The 16666-nt window shown below is 35.6% G+C and overlaps 1 protein-coding gene and 1 long non-coding RNA gene across 4 annotated transcripts in view; one reads left to right on the top strand and one right to left on the bottom strand.

The window, feature by feature from the left end:
• Window positions 1-16666, top strand: part of Dym (dymeclin) — a 276321-nt gene that overhangs the window by 66633 nt on the left and 193022 nt on the right. The gene's annotated exons all lie outside the window — the stretch shown is intronic.
• On the bottom strand, window positions 592-1412 carry LOC125364065. Its single transcript, XR_007213405.1, has 2 exons — window positions 1178-1412; window positions 592-1124 (listed from the first exon to the last, which is right to left on the bottom strand). It is a non-coding gene; the product is annotated as an uncharacterized LOC125364065 (long non-coding RNA).

The raw sequence follows: 16666 nt of genomic DNA, 5'->3' as shown, positions 1-16666 counted from the left end.
ATTTAAAATAAAAATAAATGGGTTTGTTGTGATTTGACCGTTTTCATTGTCATTGGATTGATCCCATGAGAATTTAAGTGAGTCTTCCAAAGGCCTTGCTTATACCTTCTCCCCCTTGTCTCTTTTTTCACCTTCTTTGTGATTTCAAAGAACAAAATGGGGGCTGGGGATATGGCCTAGTGGCAAGAGAGCTTGCCTCGTATACATGAGGACCTGGGTTCAATTCCCCAGCACCACATATACAGAAAACGGCCAGAAGTGGTGCTGTGGCTCAAGTGGCAAAGTGCTAGCCTTGAGCAAAAGGAAGCCAGGGACAATGCTCAGGCCCTGAGTTCAAGGCCCAGGACTGGCCAAAAAAAAAAAAAAAAAAGAACAAAATGGAAGCAGAATAAAGTAAAGGTATTTCCTCCCGAGATAGTGTTATAGAGTATAATAGAAAGAATACAATTAGGTGAGCCAGAGCTGAAAACCCAACATGTAAAATTTGTGACACTATTGCTTCTCACAGTGACACTATGAGGATTGAATGAGACCTGTGTGAATCAACTCAGTGGTTGAGTGAATCAACTCAGTAGTGGGGCCATATTTATGTTATATAGGGTCCATACTGTATTTATATTTGAAAGACTGCTTGTAAGTTTGTTTTATTGAGCAGAAGTTTTTTTGAGGAATTGAACTAGATTTCAGTCCTTATCTTTTTTTCTGTTTGTGATGCTCTTGCTTCTAGCCAGGCTGTCACTTTTAGTTGTATATGATAGAGTTCTTATTGCATACATGCTCTCCTCCTCTTTAGTACTGGTCCATGTGAGGTCTGCTCAGAATGGCCCTTCCCCTCTGGGATCACTTAATCTGAACTCTTTAAGGACCGGTGCTCAGTTGTTCTTACCTTGGCCTTGATTTGCCTGTTTTTAACTGTAATTTAATCTAAGAAAACTATTTCTAGTTTTTCCATTAGTTATACCTCCATTAAAATGCTATTTTTGTAATCAGTTGCCAATACTGTGCTTTTTGGGGGCTTGTGTATCTGTTTGAATAGTTTGACTCTACTTGTCCAGCACAGGTAGTATGCTTCTTGTGCTACTGTTTGTTTTATTCACCACTAAATACCTCTTACTCAGACTAGCCTGTACATGATGGTAGCCAGAGAAATTCTCATTGAGTAACTTTGTGCCTGTACATGGTGGTAGCCAGAGAAATTCTTGTTGAGTAACTTTCTGGGGCTTCAGTTTATTCACTGTGCTATAAGCATTTTGGCCTATTTCTTAGTGTTCATAGTATCGTCTATACAGAAATGTACTCTTGTGCTAAGACATATTCCATTGCAAAGTGTTGTGGCTCTTTGTTATGGGCACATTTTATTACAACTAAGCGATTTACTGAAATTTGAAATAGAAAGGAGCTACTAGAAGTCAAATCATCTTAAATCATATGTAAGGAAATGATAGATTAATTGATTATACATGCTGAATAATTAGGGATATTTCATTTAGGGACCAGTGGCTTTGTATTTCTGTTGCCTACAGATTGTCTCTTCATCGTATAATTTCTTTTTAATTAGGCTTATTCTCAAATATGTGAATGTTCTATATACACATATTGTACTAGGCAATGAATATGGAAATCTATGACTTTTAAAGATCTTAGAGATGACACAGTAAAGGTAACTTCTTACAAGAAGAACAGTTGATAACTGCCATTTGGAGTCTGTCATATTCTGTCTCTGACAAAATAACCTAAGACAAATCAGCTCAATCAAAGAAAAACTTATTTTTTTCTTTTTAGAGGTTTTAATTAATCTCTGTGGGCCTATGGCAAAGCAGATCATCAGGGTGAGGCCTGCATAGTAGAGCAAAGCTACTTACCCCCTAGCTTTCAGAAAACAGAGAGAAAAGGGCTGGAGATGTGATATGCCTTTCACAGGGACACCACCATTGGTCTACTTCTTCTGTCTAAGATCTAGCTCCTAATAACCTATTGAAATACGAACACATCAGTGGATTAATTCATTGATGATCCATACACCTCTCAATAGCACCACCAGCTGGGGACCAAGCCTTCAACACATGAACCTTTGGGAGCATTTTATATCCAAAGCATAACAGAGTTGTAATGATTAGCAGTAGCTATATTATAGAAGAAACAGGAAGGAGCTGGGTAGGGACCTCTTAGGAGAGCTAAGTTTTTAGATAATCATAATATTCCTTTAATTTGATTACAGTAATTTGGTTAAAAAATAGAGCTAGAAAAGCTATGCTTTTTGATGTCACAAAGATTTAAATGTTACAGGACTGAAGATTCAATTATCTTAGAGTTTTCAATTTATTAAGCTATAATAATACAACTTTCTTTAAAATCTATTTTGGATATTTTCAGAGAAGGATGAAATTGATTAAATTTTTTTTTTCCTGTTTGTCATAGAGCTTGAACTCAGGGCCTGGGCACTGTCTCTGAGCTGTTTTGCTCAATGCTAGCAGCACTCTACCAGTTTGAGTCACAGCAGTGCTTCTAGTTTTCTGGTGGTTAATTAGAGGTAAGAGTCTATGGACTTTCCTGCCCGTATTGGCTTTGCACCACAATCCTCAGATCTCACCCTCCTGAGTAGTTAGGATTACAGGCATGAGCCACCAGCGCCCAGCTGAAAATCTTATTTACAAAATTCCATGTATTAGCTAGTGGCTCATGCTTATAATCCTAGCTACTCAGTGTGCTGAGATCTGATGATTGCTGTTTGAAGACAGCCTAGGCAGAAAAGTCGGTAAGACTCCCATCTCTAAGTATAAATGACAAAAAGTCAGAAATTGAGGTGTGGCTCAAGTGATAGAACATGGGCCTTGAGGGAAAACTAAAGGACATAGAACATGGGCCTTAAGGGAAAGCTGAAGGATAGCACCCAGATCAATTCTATATATTAACATAATTGCTAAAATATAGTACATTATATTCTTACCTACCTATAGTGTTTAAATATTTTATTGTGGAAAAGTTGGATGGTAATGGTGAAGTAGGTAGCTGAAAAGTCATGAATGGTTTCTTTACGACGTTTCTAGTTGCCAGACAAGAGTGAATGTATTGAGGGCTATGATGAACCTAACTGTTGGGATATTGAGGAAATGTCTTGTTCCAGCCCTACACATTATCAATCTCTTTGCCAAATCCAGCCTTAATAAAGGGCGGGAGGTAGCCAAAGCTAGTACAGCTTCCTATGTGAATCAGGAATTTACAACATAAAGGTGCTGAATTACAGATTACAAATTTTTGTATACCAAGATAGTAATTATAGCTTTTTAGTTAGAAAATTGATGTCTGGTGCCTTGGGAAGAGGAATCGTTATTTTTTAAATATGTGAATCATTTCATATTTATTGATGAAATCTGATCAAAATATATTCAGTACCGTAGTGCTGACATTACAAGATAAGTGCTGAGATGGTTCATGGATGCTTAATTGATTATTGTTAATAATTATTGAAATATTACACAGCAGAAAAATATTTACAAATTCTGCACACAATAGATAAAGTTGAAGATTCAAATATTACACAGCAGAAAAATATTTACAAATTCTGGACACAGAAGATAAAGTTGAAGATATAGTTTTATCTGACTAGCAACATGACTCCAGGCCTCAGTTTTCTCATTTTGATTTGAGGTAAAAACTGATGGTATAGCTCAGTGGTGTAGTGTGTGCTTTGTATGTGGGAAGTTCTGGGTTCATTTTGTCTGATCTTCCAATTGTCACTTAAAAAAGATGCCTAATTTTGAAATATTTCAAATATAATAATTGAATTGCATGAATTTAGAGAAGAACTCACATATAGAGAAGTTGATAATTTAATATCCATTAGTTTCCTCTTACCTATCTCTGCCTCTTTGCACACTTCCTCTTACTATAGCCATTTGCTGTGTTTAAGTTGATTTCATAGAAGTAGAGATTAATGGTTACTAGAGGCTAGGAAGCATGGTGGAGAGGAGACAGGGCAATGTAATAAGTAAAAAAATCAGTCACAGGAGGATTAAGTTCTGGAGTTCTGTAACATAGTAAGGTGATCATAATTGACATTTCAGAAAAGGTAAAAGAGAAGATTTTGAATGTTCGAAACACAGAAACATTAAGTGTTTGAAGTTATAGATATGCAAATTACCCTTATTTGATCATTATACATTGATTTGATGAATGTATAATGTTATACCATTTCCCATGAATCTATATAATAATTATATACCAGCTAAGAATAAAAAAGAAAGTAGCCACAACTTATTATTTTCAGTTTTGTAAATTAAAAACTGAATTCACATTGTGGTTTCCATTATGAGTGAGGTTAATCACCTCATCTTACACAGTTGTGTGTTCCTAACAACAGGATACAGAACATCATAGAGTGTACTTAAACATGGTATAAATCACTTGCTTAGTTCTGCCTCTTGCATTCAGTAAATGTAGTAAACACAGGAGATATGAGGTGTGATTGCCAGTCACACAACAAATTATTGCATAATAATTTAACATTGTATAGGCCTGGGAAGGTGGCTTAGTGTTAGAATGCATACATGTATCCTTGGGTTCGATTCCTCAGTACCACATAAACAGAGAAAGTCAGAAATGGCGCTACAGCTCAAGTGGTAGAGTGCTAGCCTTGAGCACAGAGAGGCTAAGGGACAGAGCCAAGGCCCTGAGTTCAAGCTCCAGGAGTGGCAAAAAAAAATCCGTTTATATTATATTATACTATATTATTATACTATATATTGTATTATTGTTCTTTATTATGTATAATAATATTGTTATATAATAATTTAATAGTCCTTATTAAGTAGAAGCACATGCTAACAATAAAAGTATGGTAGGAGCATAAACTAGAAAGTAATTTTTTGTTATTGATTATCAAATATTAGGTTCTGTACATGATTGTTTGGATTGTTTGTACTATAGTTTGATAGGAATGGCAGCATAGTAGGTTTTCAGCAACATGACTGCAAACACACAAATAATGTGTTGCACTGTGTTACAGTGACCACACCATCTGTAGGTGATAGAATTTGTCAGTTTATTATAATCGTATAGAGTCTCATAATGTGTGTGGTCCCTTGTGAACTCAGATGTTGTTATCAGCATATGGCTATTTAAAAACCATTTCTAACATTTATAACTTCTGTGAAGTTTCAACATCTGTTTTAAGTCCCAGTATCTTGTATCCTCTGGTTACCCAGACACCCACTCAGATTCTATAATTGTTACAGTATTAGTATATTTAATACATTATCATCAGTGTATCAATGAAAAACAATTTTTTAAGGTACCAGGATTTGAACACAGAGCTTCACATTTTGCTAAAGAGGCTCTCTCTGCTCGAGCCATATCCCCAGCCATTCCCCCCTACACTTCAGCTATTTCTTGGATTGAGTGTTGTTAATTTTTTTTTTTTTTTTTTTTTTTTTGCCTTTTGCCTTTTGCCTTTTGGCCTTAAACCAATATCCCCCAGATTTCTGCCTCCTGAGTGGCTGGAATTACAGATATGCATTACCAAGCTAGCTGAAAATACCTTCATTGTTTTGATCTTTATTTTATTTAAAGAAAGGTTTGTTGTTATGTTTTAACATTTAAGATATTTTATAGTATTTGAAAAAATATGTAATCGTATACTAGATGTTTGTGTTTCTGGAGTCTACCCCCTTAGGTTTTTGTTGTTGTTGTTTGTTTTGTGTGGGTCCTGGGGCTTAAATTCAGAGCTAGGTGCTGTCCCTGAGCTTGTTTGCTCAAGACTAATTAGTGCTTTACCACTGGAGCCACAGCTCCACTTCTGGCTTTTTGGTGATTGATTGGAGGTTTACTCTTTAGAGTCTCAAGTATTTTTGTACCTGGGCTGGCTTTGAACCATGATCCTCAGATCTCATTTTTCTGAGTTGTTAGGATTTTTACAGGTATGAACCACTGATGCCTGGCTGTTAAAACTTTTGTAAGAGCCTGTCTCAAGTGGCTCAGGCCTGTAATCCTAGTTACTCAGGAGGCTGAGATCTGAGGATTTGATTCGAAGCCAGAATCTGCCAGGCCTGGCAGAAAAGTCCCTGTGAGACTCATCTACAATTAACCACCCCAAAACCAGGAGTGGAGCTCGGGGTCAAAGTGGTAGAGTGCTAACCTTAATCAAAAGAACTCAGAGACAGCGCCCGGCACAACTGTTCACCGCCCCCCCCCCCCCAACCAAGAAAAAAAAGAAAACCTTTATAAGGGCTGGAGTGAGTAGCTCATTGGTAGGGCATGGGCATAGCATGACCAGCCCCTGTGTTCAGTCCCTGGTTTGAAATATTACTATGTCTTTCATTTAATTAACTTTTTAAAAACTAGTCATTATTATTATTATTGATAATATCTATAATATGTAGTACTCCTTTTTTAGTCTGCTTATATTTGACTTTTGGAAGTCAATCTCCATGTTGGCATGCCATTGACATTTCTAAATTTTGGACTTAATTCTTTGAACTTGTATGTTGTTTTTATTAAACTGATGTTCCATTTACAGTACCATCAGGTTTCTTATCCAATAGCAAGTCAAAGGAGCATGTTTTTTCCCTCTGTGTTCATTGACTTGGTCTTAGCCAACACTAACACCCATTTCATGATGGCTTTTGTCTTTATCCAAGTGTTCCACTCTTCCTACCAGAGTAGTACAAGTTCATGGCGCCTGTCTTTTTTCTTCACATGAAATTAATAACTTGCTCCAACAGTAGTTGGTTCTAGGACATTTCCAGACCAGATGGTGGAAAGTTCTTGGGAGTAAGTGACAGCCAAAGCACCACTAAAGTTAACTTTGTTTTGGTGATTGCATAATAAAAATGTGGAGATTATAAAAGGACATTAAAACAAGAAAGATCTGTTAGCTTAAAGTATTTTTCATCTTTTAAAAGCCACCACATTTAACATAGTAGAATTTTGTTTCTTTCAAGTATTGGCCTATCTGATTCATTTCTCTGATTACTTGAGGCTTCAAGTAACCCAGTTAAAATTTGTATTTTTTTCCCACAGAAAATCTAACATTACCTAGAATCCTTTTTTTGTAATAGTATGGAAAGTTACAGTAGGAAATAACATTAAAGATAATCTTTTCTGGGGGCTGGGGATATGGCCTAGTGGCAAGAGTGCTTGCCCCATATACATGAGGCTCTGGGTTCAATTCCCCAGCACCACATATACAGAAAATGGCCAGAAGTGATGCTGTGGCTCAAGTGGCAGAGTGCTAGCCTTGAGCAAAAAGAAGCCAGGGACAGTGCTCAGGCCCTGAGTCCAAGCCCAGGACTGGCCAAAAAAAAAAAAAAAAAAAAAAAGATAATCTTTTCTGGTGTCCTCATTTACAGAGGGACCCAGAGAAACTGTTGAAATGAACAGAGTTAATAGGGAACTAAGAAACAGGTCCTGATTTTGAGTCAACAACTACAATATACCATAATGTGATTTTGAATGATCGTATTATTTTTGTTTTGTTTTGTTTTTTGCCAGTCCTGGGGGTTGGACTCAGGGCCTGAGCATAGGAGGCAAGCACTCTTGCCACTAGGCCATATCCCCAGCCCCTTTTGTTTTGTTTTAATAGAGAAGTCTCTACTTGAACATTTTATGGGATTGCATTTTTCAGAATGAACTGAAATACACAGACAGTAAGCATTTCCAAATAATAAGGTTTCTAGTAGTTGGTTAAGCTATGTTCAAGTGGTTGGACCACTTGAAACAGATATGGAAGGTAATATATATTTAAGATTTATATTGCAGAAAAGTATTTAGCAACATAGTACTAGCATATGTTGCTACTAGGCCTATTATTTAAAACACTGACAACAGCAAACAATGTACAACAAAAGAAATATTCTTCAACTTAAAACATTTACACTTGGAGTCTCTTATTTGTATGAGTTATAATTTCATGCAAAATACAAAATAATTTTTATTTCACTCTCTTTTTTCAATGTGTCATCATATTTTAATTGGTGCAAGTTCAGCTTTTGACATTTTAAACAAATTTCTTATCCATGAACATTTATTTAGAACTTTAAAATTTTCTCCTTAGTAGTTTGAGTTCTTAGTGTGTGGTATGTGTACTTCTTTTTTTAATTGTAAAGGTGATGTTCAGAAGGGTTACAGCTACATAAGACAGGAAATTAGTACAATTATTGTTGAATATTGTTACCCCCTCCCTCATTTTCTCCCTTTCCCCTGGCTCCACACCCCCAAGTTGTAAGGTTCATTTCCTATATAGTGTCTTGTGAGTATCATGTTGCATTGGTTCACCCTTTGTCCCTTGTCTCACCATTTCTGTGATTTCCCTTCCCTATCCCCAAATCAGCTTAACTTATATACAAGACAAAGGGCACTGAAATAAAAAAGAGTGACAACAGAGGATAAACCAAAGAAAAACAAATGAAATTCATTTAGATTAGCATCGTTTTATATGGTTACATATACGTAGCTTTTGAGCTATTGTGATTCTCTGCTAGAACTATCCTGGATATATACTAATTATTACAAATGAGGGAAACCATGGAACCTATGTTTCTTTGGGTCTGGCTTATTTCACTTAATTTGATTTTTTCCCAAGTCTTTCCATTTCCTTACAAATGGGGTGATACCATTCTTTCTGATGGAGGGATAGAATTCCATTATGTATATATACCACATTTTCTTGATCCATTCATCTACTAGTCTTTAACATTTATAGCACTTTCTACTTTTAGTTTTTGAGTAGTTTAATTTTTTTTTTTTTTTTTTTTTGCCAGTCCTGGGCCTGGGACTCAGGGCCTGAGCACTGTCCCTGGCTTCTTTTTGCTCAAGGCTAGCACTCTGCCACTTGAGCCACAGCACCACTTCTGGCCGTTTTCTATCTATGTGGGGCTGGGGAATTGAACCCAGGGCTTCATGTATATGAGGCAAGCACTCTTGCCACTAGGCCATATCCCCAGCCCCAAGTAGTTTAATATTTATATAGATTATACATGTGTGTGGTCTAAAGTCTTGACTGATAAAAATGTACTTCAATGTCTTCCTCTCATCTTTGTCTTCAGTCTTTGTAGCCTTCCCCTTTGCCGCCATAATTTTTGTTTTCTTTTAAGATAAGGTCTTGCTGTGTGGCTGATGCTGACCTTGAACCTAACAATCCTCTTGCCTCAGCCTTCCTACTGGTGGGAATACAGGCATACTCTACCATACTTAGCTTGCCTCTATAATTAACTATGATTCTTAGTTTAGTTTCTTCTGCTTTTCATAAAAATCTTTATGCATATATATGTATATATATATATATAGAGAGAGAGAGAGAGAGAGAGAGTAGATTCTTATTTCATCCTGTTTTCACAGAAAGGTAGGAAACTTTACATTTAATTTTGTGTGTGTATGTGCCTATGTGCCAGTCCTAGGGCTTGGGTGCTGTCCCTGATCTTCATTTTTTCTTTTTTCCTTTCTTTTTTTTTTTGCCAGTTATGGGCCTTGGATTCAGGGCCTGAGCACTGTCCCTGGCTTCTTCTGTTTTGCTCAAGGCTAGCTCTCTGCCACTTGAGCCATAGCGCCACTTCTGGCCATTTTCTGTATATGTGGTGCTGGGGAATTGAACCCAGGGCTTCATGTATGCGAGGCAAGCATTCTTGCCACTAGGCCATATCCCCAGCTCCTTCATTTTTTCTTAAGGCTAGTGCTCTACCACTTGAGCCACAGTTTCACTTCTGATTTTTTTTCCTTTTTTTTTTTTGGTGCGGTAAGAGCCCCATGGACTTTCCTACCTGGACTGTGCTTCGAACTGCCGTCCTCAGATCTCTGCCTCCTGAGTAGCTAGGATTATAGATGTGAGCCACTCACTGGCACCCAGCTTACATATAATTTTGAAGTTAGCACTTTTTAAACTGTCTGTCTGGGAAGTCTTTGTAAACCAACATATAGAGTATTTTCTTTTTGTTTCTTAAAACCTTTTTTGAGACATAAATACCCTAAAATTTGCCTTTTCAAAATATACAACTCAGTGATTTTCAGTATATTCACAAAGTTGTAAAGCCTTCACTATTCTGGGACATTTTGTGACCTTAAAGAAAATTCCATAACCACAAGCTTTCTTTGTCCCCATTAGCCCCCTTGCTCCTGTTAACAAACATCTTTCAATTCCTGTGGATTTGCCTATTTTGGCAATTTTATATAAATGAAAAATTATAGAATTTTTGTTGGCTTTTTCCTTTCCTTTTCCTTTTTTTCTTTCCCTCACCTTCTTTCTCCCTCCCTTCTTTATATTCATTCATGGTGCATGTATATTGTCACACATACCAGAACTTGTTTTTTGTTTTTTACTGAAAAGTATTCTCTTTTATCCATAATATACATTTTAATTATCCATTTATCGATCGATTGCTTTGGTTTGTTTCTGGGATTTATAAAAATCTTTATGGGTACTGTTATCATTTACAAGATTTCATGTGAATGAATGTTGTCAGCTTATCGAGCTCTGTCTAGGAGTGGAGTAACTTTCTGGAGCCTGCAGGACCTGGATCAACAAAAACCAAACAACACTTCAGAAAGTGAACGAAACAAGCCTCACGTAGGAACTATCTGGCAAATACTTTACTGTTTGATAAAAGATTTAGTAACAATAATATGTATGTAGTATTACAATGGGTATATGTGGCAATGTAGCATTCTGTCTGCTTTGCTTGTAAAGCAGACTATAATACAAAATTTGAATTTACTACTAATTTCACATATGTTAAATAAAATTTTAAAATTCTTATCCGGACATAGAGAAATTGAAATAAGCTTTATTTTTCAGATTCTACTGAGGTAAACTGTAAAGATAAACACTCAAAGGCCAATAATAATGTATTTTTGCATTGAGATTATTGATACTTAAGTACTGCATATTTGACAAACATTACAGTTTGAATTATATATACATAATACATGTATCCATGTGAATGTATATATGTAGGGCCTGTTTATATAATCTAAGACTGATTGAAGTGAGGTATACAAATCATGACTTAGGTTTTCACTTTGAGTCATTTCAGGAGTAGTTTTCAAGTGTAATTTTCACTGCAATCTCCAGTGATCTTCATAAAATTATGTAGCTACTCTCTCTCTAGTGATTTTGTTATTATTACCATGGCAGATATACACAGTATCTAGAATGTTACTGAGGATTTAAAAAAAATTTACTGTTAGTAGGAAAATAGCTCAATTATAAAAAGGGGGCCAGATACAGATGGCTCATTCCTGTAATCTTAGCTACACAAGAGGTTGAGATCTAAAGGTCAAAGTTCAAAGCCAGCCCAGGCAGGAAAGTCCGTGAAATTAATTTCCAATAAACAACCAAAAAGTCAGAAGTGGAGCTGTGTCTCAAGAGGTAGAGTGCTAGCCCCGAGCAAAACAAACTCTAAGATAGTACCAAGGCCCTGAGTTCAAGCCCCAAGACTGGTGAAAAAAAAAAAGAAAAAGTCGGGTATGGTGGTTTACACTTGTAATCTCAGGAATTAAAAGATTGAGGCAGGGGGATCATGGATTCAAGACCAACTTGAACTGTAGAGAGATCTTCAGGCCAGTCTGTGCTACATAGCAAGACCCAGTGTCAAAATAAAATACAGTAAAATAAATAAAAGACTGAAGGTATTTATACTGGGGAAAGTGTGGACCCAATAAAGTGTTGAAAAACTAATGTGGGAAAAGAAGCTAATCTAAAAAGGCTACAAGGCAAAACTGGAGATAGTAAATAATTAAATGGTTACTAGGATTTCAGAGAGGAGAACAGGAAGAAAAGGATGAATAGTAGAGGTAAGGGTTTGGATTTGTCCACTTTTTAAAAAAAATTTGCTACTCTAACATGAATGCATGCTATTATGCATTTGTCAAAAAATATATACATGTACTTATTACCTGATTCATGTAATTGTAACCCCCTGTATATCACCTCTAAAATAATAGTAAGGGGCTGAGAATGTGGCTTACTTTCAAAGTGCTTGCCTAGCATGCATGAGGCCCCAGGTTTGATTCCTCAGTACCACATAAACAGAAAAAGCCAGAAGTGGAGCTGTAGCTCAAGTGGTAGAGTGCTATCCTTGAGCAAAAGAAAAAGCAGGGACAGTGCCCAGGCCCTGAGTTCAACCACTAGGACTGGAAAAAAGCAAACAAATAAAATAACAATAAACTAAATATATATACTGCACCAAGAGGAAATCTTAATGTAAACTGTGGACTAGGTGATAATATGTATCAGTGTTGGTTGATTGATTGTAACAATTGTATATCTTTGATCAGGAGACTATACCTGTGTAGATGGGCTAGGTTATTTGCTTTCTGTGAAAGTAAAACTTCTCTAAAATGTAAAATTTGTATTGACTTTTCCTGAGAATATAAAATGGTATAAGACTTTGAGAAAATGTGAAAATGTTTAACAGCTTCATATGTCAGATTATCACCTTTCCTCTCAGTCTACAGTGTTGTTTTCAGGTATTACCCAAGAGAAATGAAAATATATCCCTATAAATGACTTAAGCAAAATTTATGAAATTTTTTTTATCATAGTACTAAACTGGAACCAACTCAAATGCCAAAATTGTTGTCTTATTTCTCTTCAGGTGAGACTAATCTGAGCTTTTCTTTCTTATATTTTTTAAAAATAAAAAAATTCAAGTTTCGCCAAAAATTTTCAATTATTTTCTAGATGTTAATGTTTTTAGGTCTCTTTTATTACTTTATATAGTTCGCAGGTCTCCAAGACACTTTTTATTTGAGAATTTTGACTTTTATCCCATAATATAGTAAGCACAATTATATTTATCATTATTGAAAAGTGTTTTCTTATTTTTCTGTGGATATATGATGGTTCTTGTTCATGTAGTTTTGTCTTTTTTTGTGACTATTTCTCATTGTCTCTTAGTCTTTGAAAAGTTACAGAAATAGTTTTATGGTGATGATGATTTTTATCTTTCCTTAAAGAGGAAGGAAAGATGAATTTTTTTCCTCTGCCAAGAAGAAAGAAAATCTTTTCTCATTTCTTCTGAGTGCTTTCAGTTCATCTATATTCATTTTCAGCGGAGAGTTTTCTGGCCCCTTTGACAATTTAAAGCTTGTAGTCCAACAGAGAATTGATTTGTTTCTTCTCTACTCTCAAGGTAAAGATAAAGATACCTTTGAGGATTCCAACCCTTTGGCAGAGTAAATTTCCAGGATTTGCACCCTTAGATTCCAGTTTTTATGCTTTAGTTTCTCAAGCTTGTCAAAGGAAATCTCAAATTCCCAGCTACCCCTTATAGATCAGTAAACATTCTCTGGGTCAAAGAAATTTCAGGTGCCACACTGAGCTGTTTAGATTTTTCCTAGTACCTTCAATTTTGTGTCTACAATACTTCAGTAGCTCCTCTTGGATACTCTCACAAAATGTTCTTCTCCACCCTCATTTTGTCTCGTGGGCTTTTGTGACTTCATTTAGATGATTCTAAATTTCCTGTCCATTACTGCTAGAAATGGAAATAGCCCTACTTCTGTATTCTAATTAAGTAATATGTGCTTCTATAGATTAACTCAGCATATAAGCACTGTTTTCTTACAGTTTTGTAGTTTTTGAATATAAGTTTAATATTTTTATTTAATAAATATTACTTGTCTCATATGATGTGAACTCTGTAATTATAAAAAGCATTGTGAATCGTTCTGAATATAAGTTCTAGGATACCATTAACTTACTGCATGGGTCAAAGGAGAAATTTTTGGAGAAGATGAAGCCAGTTCACAGTTGTGAATGATGAATCTGACTTAGATGTTAGGGGACAGATGAGTGAGCTGGAAAAATAACAGCCTTATGAGATGTGAAGAAACACACAGCATAGTAACTAGGGAGCAATAATTAACAGGTAGTTTATTTTATTCATGTTTGTCTTCACACAATATTTTTAATGCCTGTTTCAGAGATGTCTGTTTATATCATTTTTTTTTCCAGATGGTCAGAACTCAAATTTGAATCCCTTATTTTGAAGCTGAATTTTTTAAAACATCAATCATTTTCAAAACTATTTATGATAGAAATGGATTAAATCAGGGAATTGGCTGCTTTGCCCATGCCTTGCTTCAAACTCTGAGTAATTATTTTTTGCTGTTTCTACTAGTTTTGTTACTGTGATCCCAGATGTCTAGTGAATTTTTATACTGAATGTTAAATCATGGAAGCTGGGAATTTTAGATACTTTTGTCATGTAAATTTAGTACAAAAATCCTTTTTTTTTTCATTTTGGTAACCTAAAGTAGTGTTAATGTTACTCTGCACCTGTGAGCATAGGTAGTATACAGGTATTATTTGTATTCAACAAACATATGGTTAGTGTTGTTAGCCTATGTTTTAAGTGATAGAAAGATAATACTGAAGACAATATAAATTATTGTTTATTATAGTTTGGAAATAATGAATTCTACTTGTGGGATAACACAGACCATGAACAAATAAGTATAATGTAATGTTATGATGTAATAAGGTTAGTAGAAAGCACAATAATATTAGCCAAGATTGTAAGAGTGAGTTTCTTATGAAGTGAACATTTAAATATAAACCAAATGAAGTCAGAGACCTGTTCTATTTAATGGGAAAGCAGTCTAGGCAAGGGGAGTAAGAGAAGCAAAGCCTTGAGGTAGGCTTGTACTTGGTATATCCAAAGACCACAAAGTAGGCCTGCGAAGATGTTACAGAATAAGCAAGGATGAAGGGGATGTAGTAGGAGGTTTGGATGGTTAGCCAGAAGTTGTGGAGACTTAAGAAACTGAACTAGAGACTCTCCTTCTAAATAAGATAAGGATGGTCATTCTTTTTTTTGGCCAGTCCTGGGCCTTGGACTCAGGGCCTGAGCATTGTCCCTGGCTTCTTTTGGCTCAAGGCTAGCACTCTGCCACTTGAGCCACAGCGCCACTTCTGGCTGTTTTCTATATATGTGGTGCTGGGGAATCGAACCCAGGTCTTCATGTATACAAGTCAAGCACTCTTGCCACTAGGCCATATTCCCAGCCCCGATGGTCATTCTTATGAAAACATTTTCAATAGGGCATACCTATAATCCCAGAACTCAGGAGACTGAGATAGGAGGATTCTGAGTTCCAGGCCAGCCTTGTTTTAATAGTGACACCTTGATTCAAAAAACTGTGTGTGTGTGTGTGTCCTTTCACTGTGTGTAGTTAAATTTTCTTTTGCTCTATTCCTATAAGCATTATCCACAAATAACAATATTGGACATTGGTGTTTTTTTTTTTAATATTGTTAGGAATGGAACTCAAGCTTGGTGCATTGTAGGTTAGTGTGTTCCCCAGTGAGCTCCATTCCCTAGCCTTTAAGATTAGGTTTTTAACATCTTTTATGAAAAACAAACACTCTGTTGTAGCTTTTGCTGTTATTTGTATTCTTGCTATTAATTTAAGGCATACTTCGTTGTGGAGTTAAATTATTTCTTCTGTATAAGCCATTTTAATACATGCCTATTTTAATCCATTATTTTAACATGTCTCAATTCTTACTCTTATTTGCTGTGCTACTGAAGTTCTTTTCAGAAAGTCACTGCTTGTGCCAATAGGTTCCACTCTTCTCCCCATTCTTTCCTGTTGTAGAGTCAAAGTCAAATCTTATATTAAGATCCTTAATTCACTTAATAATCAATTTTCGTACAGAATCAGAGATAGGAATCCAGCTTGTGAACTATAATATGTCATGGGGGAAGGTCTAGTCTTGTCTGGTTTGTTGGGTGTTTGCCTCCTCTACTTAGATCTTTTTCAAGATCTGGGAAATTTTCTCCTGTTTTTGAAGTTTCCTGTGCCCCTTTTTTAGCACCTCCTCTTCATCTGTGCTCATAATTTGTTAGTTTGATCTTTTAAATATTAGAGTCCTCAAGTATTGCAAGTTCCTTTCATATTCCTTTAATATCTTTTCTGTATTTTCTCCTCTATTTGCTTTATCATCAAGCTCTGAAATTCTGTCTTCCATCTCATCTACTTGGCTTGAGAAGCCTTTTACTTTCATTTTCGTCTCTAGAACTTAGTCCTCCACCCCAGAATTTCTGTGTCTTTATCTTTTTTCATGTCTTCCACTGACTTCTTCATTTGCATATATGAATTTTTTCTCTTTCAGCTGTTTATTTGTATTCCCTTTGAGCTTATTTAACTATTTAATAGATATGCATTTAGCATTTTATTTGATTCTTTTGTGAATTCATAGTTTTTCTCTTGTGTTCTCTTTGATTTGAGTTGTTTGCAAATATCTTCTCATTTAATTCTTTGAGCCCAATATATGGGGTTTCTCCATTTTGCTATCATTGTGATTATTAGTTTTTATTGTGCAATTATTAGTTTTTGGAGAAGGATATATTTTTCTTGCTTTCTCGTTTTTTAATTTCTATTTTTCAATTTACTCACTTGAAGACAATTTGTGATTTGGGGTTTTTATTGCTTGAAGTATTTCTGGTAGATTATTCTCTGTTCTATATTCTCAAAAGAATAGGTATTAGCTGGTTCATGTGCCATTTCACCCTTTTGTTATTCAGGTATACCTCAACACTAACAAAGTTACTGATTCAGTACCCAAACAGATACTTACAAATAGTAAAATAGCATCAGTAACATTATCTACACAACTAATCATGTTATATATTCAAGGGTGCAACCTTCTTATATATCAGAGGGTTAGAAA

This window comes from Perognathus longimembris, chromosome 15 (assembly GCF_023159225.1).
Source record: "Perognathus longimembris pacificus isolate PPM17 chromosome 15, ASM2315922v1, whole genome shotgun sequence".
Taxonomy (NCBI): Eukaryota; Metazoa; Chordata; class Mammalia; order Rodentia; family Heteromyidae; genus Perognathus; species Perognathus longimembris.
The sequence above is the reverse complement of the archived record's forward strand: the minus strand, read 5'-3'. Positions and strand labels throughout refer to the sequence as shown.